This window comes from Anguilla rostrata, chromosome 5 (assembly GCF_018555375.3).
Source record: "Anguilla rostrata isolate EN2019 chromosome 5, ASM1855537v3, whole genome shotgun sequence".
Taxonomy (NCBI): Eukaryota; Metazoa; Chordata; class Actinopteri; order Anguilliformes; family Anguillidae; genus Anguilla; species Anguilla rostrata.
The window spans coordinates 29,384,173-29,393,706 of NC_057937.1; the positions used below are offsets into that span (position 1 = coordinate 29,384,173).

General features: G+C 38.6%; 1 non-coding gene across 1 annotated transcript; it reads left to right on the forward strand.

Annotated features, from left to right (window-relative positions):
- The first annotated feature begins 1,612 nt into the window (after positions 1-1,612).
- Positions 1,613-1,694, forward strand: trnas-gcu (transfer RNA serine (anticodon GCU)). The gene has a single exon. It is a non-coding gene; the product is annotated as a tRNA-Ser (tRNA).
- The last annotated feature ends 7,840 nt before the right edge of the window (positions 1,695-9,534 follow it).

The following is a 9,534-nucleotide window of genomic DNA, read 5'->3' on the forward strand; positions in this document are numbered from 1 at the left end:
GTTCTGTATTGCTACTCACGATGAGACCTCTGTTTACGTTTCCTGCATTGTATTTGTTTTGAGTTCCCTATGAGAGTAAGTTATTCATTATTCTGGTTTGAAAGTGCTGAGAATAACTAAAAGTGTGGCTTTCGACCCATGAGTTCACAAAGACATGAGGAAGCACATTCATGTAGTCATCAATTACTGACTACACACTTTGTCCTAAAATAATACTCCTGTAAGTGTGCACACGCGCGCATGCACACACATCGGCCAGTTTATTCGGTACACCTGCTTGTTGACACAAATAGCTTGCTCCTTCAAACAGCAAATCATGTGGCTGAAACTTAATATATAAAGAATGTAAACATAGTGAAGTGGTTAGTTGTTTAGTTGTTTTTTGACCATACATTAGAATGGGCAAGACATGATCTAAGCCACTTTTGACCATGGTATGATTGTTGTTGCCAGAGTAGTGGTTTCAAAATCTAAGAAACAGCTGCCCTCCTGGGACTTTCATACAATACAGTCTCTAGAGTTTACAGAGAATGGAGCGATTAACAAAAAACATCTGTTGAGCAGTATTTCTGTAGGCAAAAACACCTTGTTCATGAGAGATATCGAAAGAAAATGGGCAGACTTGTTCAAGCTAACAGAAAGACTAAAAATGCTCAAATTACAGTTCTTTACAAGAGTGGTGTGCAGAGGGGGATTTCTGAACACACAGCACTTTGAACCTTGAAGCAGATGACCTACAGCAGTAGAAGACCTCACCGGGTTGGACATATGTCAGCTATTAACAGGATGAGGAGACTACAATGGACACATGATCACCAACAACCAGATGACTGAAAATTGGAAAACATCCTCTGATCTGCCGAATCTCGATATCTGCTAGATGTGCATATGGTAGGGTCAGAAATTTGCATAAACAGCATGAATCCATGGATCCATCCTGCCTTGTGTAAACGGTGCAGGCTGGTGGTGGTGTTGTAATGGTGCAGAAAGGTTTTCTTGGCACATATCAGGTCTGTTAATACCGATTAGGCAACATTTAAATTCCACAGCATAACTCAGCATTGTTGCTGACCATGTTCATACCTTTATGGCCACAGTCTACCCTTTTTACAATGGATACATCCAGCTGGATAATGTGCTGTGTCACAAAACATGCATCATCTCAAGTTTCATGACCATGACAGTGATTTCAGTTTGCTCCAGTAGCCTGCACATTTCCCAGATCTCAGTCCAATACAGAACCTGCAGGTGGAAGTGGAGGTTCACAGCATGAATGTGCGGGCAAAAAATCTGTGGGAGCTATCGAGTCAGCATGGACCAAAATCCCTGAGGAATGTTTCCAGCACCTTGTTGAATCCATGTTGTGAAGAAAACACACAAAGTTGACCATACCCAATTTTATACACACAATTGACCATGAACAATAGTATAAACATTGTTTCAACTTCATCTGATTATACAATTTTAAATAAAATAAATGATTACAGTAATTTACATTGAATAGAAGCCAGGACTTCCTGCATCATATTAAGTTGGGTGGTGCTCCAGACCCAGCATAAGGTCAGATCATAAAAATGAAATGATTTATCCCTCAAAACTGTCAAATATCACAGACGAGGTGGCCGAGTGGTTAAGGCGATGGACTGCTAATCCATTGTGCTCTGCACGTGTGGGTTTGAATCTCATGCTCGTCGGCATAACAGCTTGTTTATGCACTTATTGGAAGTCAATTTGGATAAAAGCTTCTGCCAAATAAAGGTAATGGTAATGAATACTTGGAACAAAAGCGGCTACTCATCCTCATGGGGTTGGTGTTTATCTGACCTTACAACAGTTATGCACAGTTATCTGTTTTGCCATTTTTTGTTTTGTGCTTTTGGACAATTTCTGCACATTGTACACAGTGTATTTTCTCACAGCAATTCACAGAAACATGCAAACTGCAGTAATTCAAAAAGATTTCAGTGTCACATGGGTGTCAAACGCATGACTGGCATTTGGTTCAGGGCCACACTCATCATTTGGTTTATGAATGTCATTACTGAACTAAAAAGTTGCAAAGCTCATAGAATATAAGCACAGCTTTTCCCTGTGAATATTTCTGTTGGAATATGAACAAGACTTCTAAATGAGTTAACCCTGACTTTTTACCTCACTTTGTAATGCCCAATTACAATTCTGTATAAGAAATTAAGAATAATTAAACCAATACAGTAATTCATCAAAGAAAATAAACATTCAAGGAACGTCAAAAGCAGTGTAAAAGCATTCAAATGCTGTGAATAGTTCATAAAATCATAAAAAAAGCCAGAATGAAGTTTGCAGGTGATCACCAGTACGAAGACCTAGTCATTTGGAGGAGCGTTCTTTGGTCAGATGAAACAAAATTGAACTGTTTGGCCATAATGATCAGCACTATGTATGGAGGAAAAAGAGTGAGGCTTTTAGTCCGAAGAACACCATCCCAACTGTGAAGCATGAAGGTGGCAGCATCATGTTGTGGGGGTGTTTTGCTGGAGAAGGAACTGGTGCACTTCAGAAAATAGATGGCATCATGAGGAAGGAGGATTATCTAGAAATACTGAAGAAACACCACAAGACATCAGCTAGAAAATTAAAACTTGGTCGCAAAATGGCTTAAAGACTACGAAGTGAAAGTATTGGAGTGGCCATCACAAATCCCTGACCTGAATCCCATAGAAAATTTGTGGACTGAACTGAAAAAGCGTGTCCAAACAAGGAGGCCCACAAACCTGACCGAGTTACACCAGTTAAAAACCAATCAATTTAAACATTTCCCCCTTGCTATGACAATGTTTTTTCCTTATCCAGCTCCTTTTCTCACTGCAGTGATGTTTGCTTTCAAGGTGCTGGAATCACATCCTGACTGCCAGTGCTGACCATGGCCTGCCAGGAGATAACTGTCTCTACTGCTTAGAGAACGTAGGTTATAGTCTGCTGGGTTTACCCAGCCTCATTTATCATGAGTAGCTCATCAGGTTGTTTGTGTGCTTACAGATCTACAGTTATGCAGTTTTGGCATAGTTGAATAAATGACAACTATAATATATTTTTTAAAGTACTCATGTTACTGAAGCCTTTTTAATTTACCATTTACAGTAATTGGACAAGTTCACAATCAGGGTTTACTAATACAATGCTTAATGATAAAAAAAACTGAGATAACAACATAAAACTGAGAAAATCTTTTTGTAGAATGTATTTCCTGGTTCAGGAAGTAAATGTCCTTCCCAGTATTTTGTTCTAATCATCTGGATTTCCTAATTAGCACAATTCCTCAGTCAGGAGGGAGAACTAGTGAAATCACTAGCTCATGGGCATAAGAAAAATGACTTTTACTTTCTGATCCCTGAACTTTCTACCTCTGCATATTTCATTGCCAATTTCATCAAGTTGAGAACAAACCATCATGTTGTATCAGCACATAGTAGAGGACCCATGGACTAACAAAGCCATAATGATAAATTGATGATGTCATAATCTAGAATTGAACAGTGCTGACTATTGGTCTGGGCTGTGGTACTGTAGAATGATTCATATATGTTTTCCTATTGTGAATTTAGGTCAGCAGAAGGTAGAGGGCCCTTGGTCTCACAGAAGTCATGATGATAAAGTGATGACATCACAATCCAGAATTTATTGGTGTTGACTATTGGTCTGGGCTGTTTCAGAATAATGAATATGTTTCCATTGGTCATGCTGGAATTTTCTATCAGTAATTTATGTATTATATAACATTATTCAAGTAACCTTCATTAATCTCTGGTGTCTAGATAATGAAAATCTGTAGACACGCAGCTTGCAGGAATGCAAAAGGAGGAGATGGACCTGGTGTTGCTGAAATGAACAATGTTAACCATGAGCTAAGCGTTCTTTTTTAATTTAATAGCTAGGGAATACAGAATAAAATGAGCCTTTTTTACATTTTGTATCATGGTCAGAAAAAATACAACTTTCAATTTAATAATTTCACTTGTACAAAATGCAGGTTCCTGTACACCCATACAAACTATTTAGGCTATCTATTTTAATTATGGGCTTTCCTCTCCTCAAGCTGTTTTGCTCATCTTACCCAGAGGTCACAGTCTGAACAAATAAAATGGTACACAGCACACCAGATATCACATATGAGCTTACCTAATCATGTAACTGTAAAATACTGGCACTGATACTGGCACTGATGCCATGAATGTTACTATATATATATATATATATATAAATAACTTTTTTTTTTTTTTTTTAAGTAATATTTTATTTTCACTACAGGAATGTAAGGCTGTTGTCATGGTTCGGTGTTTCTGTTTTTCCTGCACTTCAGTTTGTATTTCTGTTCGTTCCCTCATTGGTTTCCCCTGTGCTAATTGTATTATTGTTTTCTATTATTCAATCATTGTTTCTGTTCATGTCTCATTATCCCATCCCTCTCTTGTTTGATTATGTATTGAGTTCACCTGTGTCTGGTTTATTTAAGTCATTTGTTTCCCTGAATCGGGTGCTGGTTCCTTGTGTTTCTGCCTGTGTTGCTGTGTTCTTGTGTTCTGACCTGCCTGTGATCTGCCCCGTCTGTTCTAGTTCCCTGCCATTTGAGTTTTTTTTGAGTGTTTCAAGTTTTCCTTTGTTTTTCTTGTCCAAGTATTTTGAGTTATTTTGCTGTTTATCTTTTTGGAAGATTTGAGTTTTTCGGTTTTGCCCTATGTGGCCTCATTTTGGTTTCTTGTTTTTTTTTTGTTATTAGTAAAGTCCTTGTTTAAATTTTCCTTTTGACACCTGAGTTTTTTGCACTCTGCATTTTGCATCAATTTCTCTGAAAACCCTGACAGCCGTAGCCCAAACAGTGGCACAAAAATTAGGATCGCTCAAGAAGATGCTGCTGTGGAGGTGTTGTGTGACTTTGAGGTCAGGTGGGGATTCCCCAGTGCTTTGGGGCAGTGGACGGGAGCCATATCCCAATCCAAGCAAAAAAGCACTATCTGAATGACTACTACAATCAGAAGGGATTCCACACCTTTGTACTGCAGGGCTTTGTGGATCACCAGTACAAATTCATGAACATCAACTTTGTTTAATTCCAGCTTTACAGGCAAGGCAAAGAAGGGAGCTTGTGCTCCCAGATTCAGAAATAGGTGGGAGGAAGACCCATACCAGTTGTCATCCTGGGCAACAATGTCCTGAGGACGTTGAACAACAGCTCACCATCAGGAAGATCCAGTCAAGGAGACATCCAATGTCCAAGTTGCCCTTGTCCAGAATTATGCTGGCCTTAGATAAACACACACAAACACACACGCACACACAGTTGAAATAAAAATTATTTCCCCCTGTTTTTCATTAAAACAATGAAATTATTATTTAAAACGTTTTGGTTTACTCAGATTCCCTTTGTCTAATATTACATTTTGTTTAAAGATCTGAAACAATGCAGTATGACAAATATGCAATAATAGAGGAAATCTGGAAGGGGGCAAATAGTTTTTTCACAGTACTATAGAATTCCTCTCAGTGCTAGTTACAAATTTGATGAATAATAAATACATTTATTAATTAAATTAAATATAAAATGTTCCTCTCACACACAGAGAAATACTAAATGACAGCAAGTTCAAATTGCATTGATATAGATTTTACTACCAAAAACAAAACCTGTGGTACAAGTAAAGTATATTATTTAACTTTACATAATCATATTTAAATAATTTATATTTTTAGTAAATGTAATATTTTGGTAAATATAATAAATTGGCTACTGTAATTATTCAAGACAGAGGCACAGAAGTTTTGGCAATGTAACACATTTCATGTTTGTGTAATTACAAACAGTCAGATGTTAAATAATGGGCACTCATGAAAAATAGACAATAGTGCTTTTATTTAAGAACAGGAGTAGTATCTATCCTATACTTTCTGTCTAAATGATTGATTTATAACCCCCCTGTCAGTTTAAGTGACAGAACAGTTTGATTGACAGGTCAGTTTGAGTGACAGGACAGTTTGAGTGACAGGTCAGTTTTTGACCACCATATGTTTGATTGAAAGGTCAGTTTGAGTGGCAGGTCTGTTTGTCAGTGAGAGATTTATGACACCTCCCCCAGTCATTGTTTCAAGGGCAGATAGGAGTATTTCATGAGCCAAGGGCTGGCTAACTGGTAGAGCGTGGCCCCAGATTCGAACTAGGGACGCCCAGGTCTGTGATACTAAAATGGCAACATCAGAGGCAACAAAGAGTGTGAAGATGGTACCTCTTACACCCATTTCCAATACTATTGTGGATGACGAAATTACTTTTGCGCCAAAAAAGAGAAAATCTGAGTATACGGAATACGAATGGATGTTGCCTGATGGACGTGTTGGTGGATATGTTTTTGACAAAGTTACACGATCTGTGAAACTATACGCCGTTGAATCTGGCTGGGAAACATCTGAAGATGACACGTTTCACATTTCATTCCCTGCTAAAGACTGGAGTTTGTTTAGAAACAAATTTGAGACCTTGAAGTCCCTGGTTTGGACCGTGTCTAGTGCCGCGTGGAATAGCGCAACACCACAAAAAGGCTACTACATATTTGCTGATCATGAAAAGGATCCTGATTATTACGTTTATATGTGCAGCGATGAATACACATTCGTAAGGGGGCATAAAGAAAATGATGTAGAGAAGATAATACACGACCTGAAAGTTATGGTTCTTTGGAAAGACATTCCTGTTCTACATGACGTTTTCAAGAAGATAGACAGGTTGTTCAAATGGTGCAACGTTTTGGATAGATACCAAGACATCAAAGTAAAACTTTTTCAGACGTGTCAGTCTGACCTTGAGTGTGACTGTGGGGTGCCCCATTTGGAATCACCGCCCATTCTCTACAAGCATTAAAAAGGCCGACACCTCCAAGACAGTTCATCTCAAAGACTTGTTGACATGCTGACTAAACATGTCACTGGTAAATGAAGCTGCAATGCCTGAAGACTACGGATGACTTGACGATTGGTGCGAAAATCTGGGGAAAATGAATTTGACATACACGCAGAGGTCTGAGTCTACTGAATCGCTAACAGCATTGCCTTCAGTAGGTTACGATAGTGACACCTCTACACCCCCTGGAGAAGACGTGGTTGGATGTATAGCGCCGCTGGGCTTCAGACTCATGAAGGCAGCTGTTGGTGTCATATTAGAACACATCATTGGTGTAAAGTTGCGGGAATTTAGTTTCGGCTGTGAAGTGGATCACCCGAGCCAGTTACAGCATTCATGTCTCTGAACCTAACGCATACTTTTTTCAAACGAACATTGAGGAAATAAAACTTTTCAAGCCGGAATTACTATAGGCCTTGACACAACTTCTGAGCACATATGGACTACACCCACACCCGCAAAAAATCCACGGTTCTGTGGAAGCTATTGTCTACGAGCTGGAAGAAGAACCATACATTTGTGAGAAACTGAAGGAAATAAGAGAAAAACCACAGGGCGCACAAGCTGTTTTTGATGCACGGGACTGTTGGCGGGGAAAAGGTGGTTGAGTTGTGTCAATATGGGGATTGTCTGTGCCTGTACCAGTTTGTCAAAAGATCTTGTTAAACAACGTGCAAAATTTGAATTAACAGCATTGTTATATAGAATTATAGCTGATGAGGTTGACAATTTTAACACTAAAAATGCGGTGGATGAACAGTCTTAAAAAACAAATGATGTTAGCCAGGAAAATGTCTAAAGAGTGTGGTGATCTTTAGCGCATTTGTGCAAATGCTGTCAAACCATGTCATGTGACTGTGAGCGATCTTTTAGACTCCATGGAGTCATGTCGAAGAGGTTTCAGCATAGGACACATCACCAGTCTTTGTACATACAGAACAGGTGTCTGTGTAACAAAGCTGTCTAAAAAAGAGTCAGTAAATGTGTGTAAAGTAGTAGAAATACTTGTCGATTTCCTTCTTGAGAGAAATGTTGACATACGTGTTAAATTTTTAGACTACCTTGACACAATGTGAGTTTATAATCTTGTTGAAAATAAAAGATGAGAATCAAGCAAATAATGTCATTATTTGTTCAGGTATTTGGTGAGCTGGTATCATGACAGATCTTCTGAAATCAGTTTACTTCACACCCTCTAACGAGGGTTCTTTTGGTGGTAAAAAGCGTTTAAAAGAGGCCGTGTTCAAAGACATAGGGGTGCGCTTGTCTGACAAACAAGTTTCTGAATGGTTAGCCGGAAAGGATACCTATATGCTTCACAAGCCGGCACGCATTAACTATAAGAGAAACAGAGTGATAGTGCGCGGTATTGACATTCAATTTCAAGCTGACCTGGTTCATATGACTATGTACACAAAGGAAAATGACAATTTCAAATATATGTTCACTGTATAGATGTATTTAGCAAATATGCATGGACACGTGTTTTAAAAAACAAAACAGGAGCGGAAGTAGCAAAAGCATTCGAATCCATACTGGAGGAAGGAAGAATACCCTCAAAAAACATTTGCAGATGACCGTTGTAGAAAGGACGTTTTATTTAAACCACAAGACTATATTTTCAGAACTGTAACTATGTCAAATATACATATTCACCATCTTTTGTCCACACAGGCAGCGAGCTAAAAGCATCAGCATTGAGCTAACGCTCTTACTCATAGGAAAACTAATTAAGGGTAGACATGTTGGCGGTATAAATCTCTAACAGCAGTCAATTCCAAACGATATATTGATGGCTTGCAAGATTTAATTACCTCCTACAACAACAGTTATCATCGGAGTATCAAAATGAGACCCGCGGACGTATCCCAAGAAAACGAACATAATGTATTTAAAACCTTGTACGGGCTGAAGGGTGGAAAAGATAAGAATGTTGTGTTTAAATATAATACAGGCGATGTTGTGTGAATTTCCAAAGTAAGGGGTCCCTTTACAAAGGGATACGAGCAAAATTACACGCACAAGTTTTTCACCATATCAGAATGCATTCCACGGGCACAGCCAGTCTACAAGTTAAAAGGTTATGACGGGGAAATAATAGACGGATGTTTTTATGAGGAAGAGTTGCAAAAAATCTAGGTAGGTAGGGATAAAAGTTTCAAAGTTGAGAAGATTTTAGAAAGGAAAAAATGGGGAGAAAGATTATGGTTTTGGTAAAATGGCTTGGCTGGCCTTCAAAATTCAACAGTTGGGTTTGTGAAGAAGAAGTGGTTAACATTTAGAACCTTTTTAATTTGTGTTTTTACACACTGTGTTTCATTTCGGAGTGAACAACACCATGGGTGATGACGGATTTTACATAACGTTGCCTTGTAATTCGTCTTGTTAGTCGAATTCCAGTATCCAAGAACGTGGGAGACTTTTCGCGATGTAGATGGATCTTCTATCCTCATTGATAAAAAATCTAAAGAGTCAACCGGATGCAAGCTGAGCGCGGGGTTTTACCCGAGCATTGCATCAATAGTTGATGAGATTAATCAACACATAGTTCCGCACCATGTAAAGTTTGGTTATGACTCTGTAAAAAACAAAATATACATACAGAC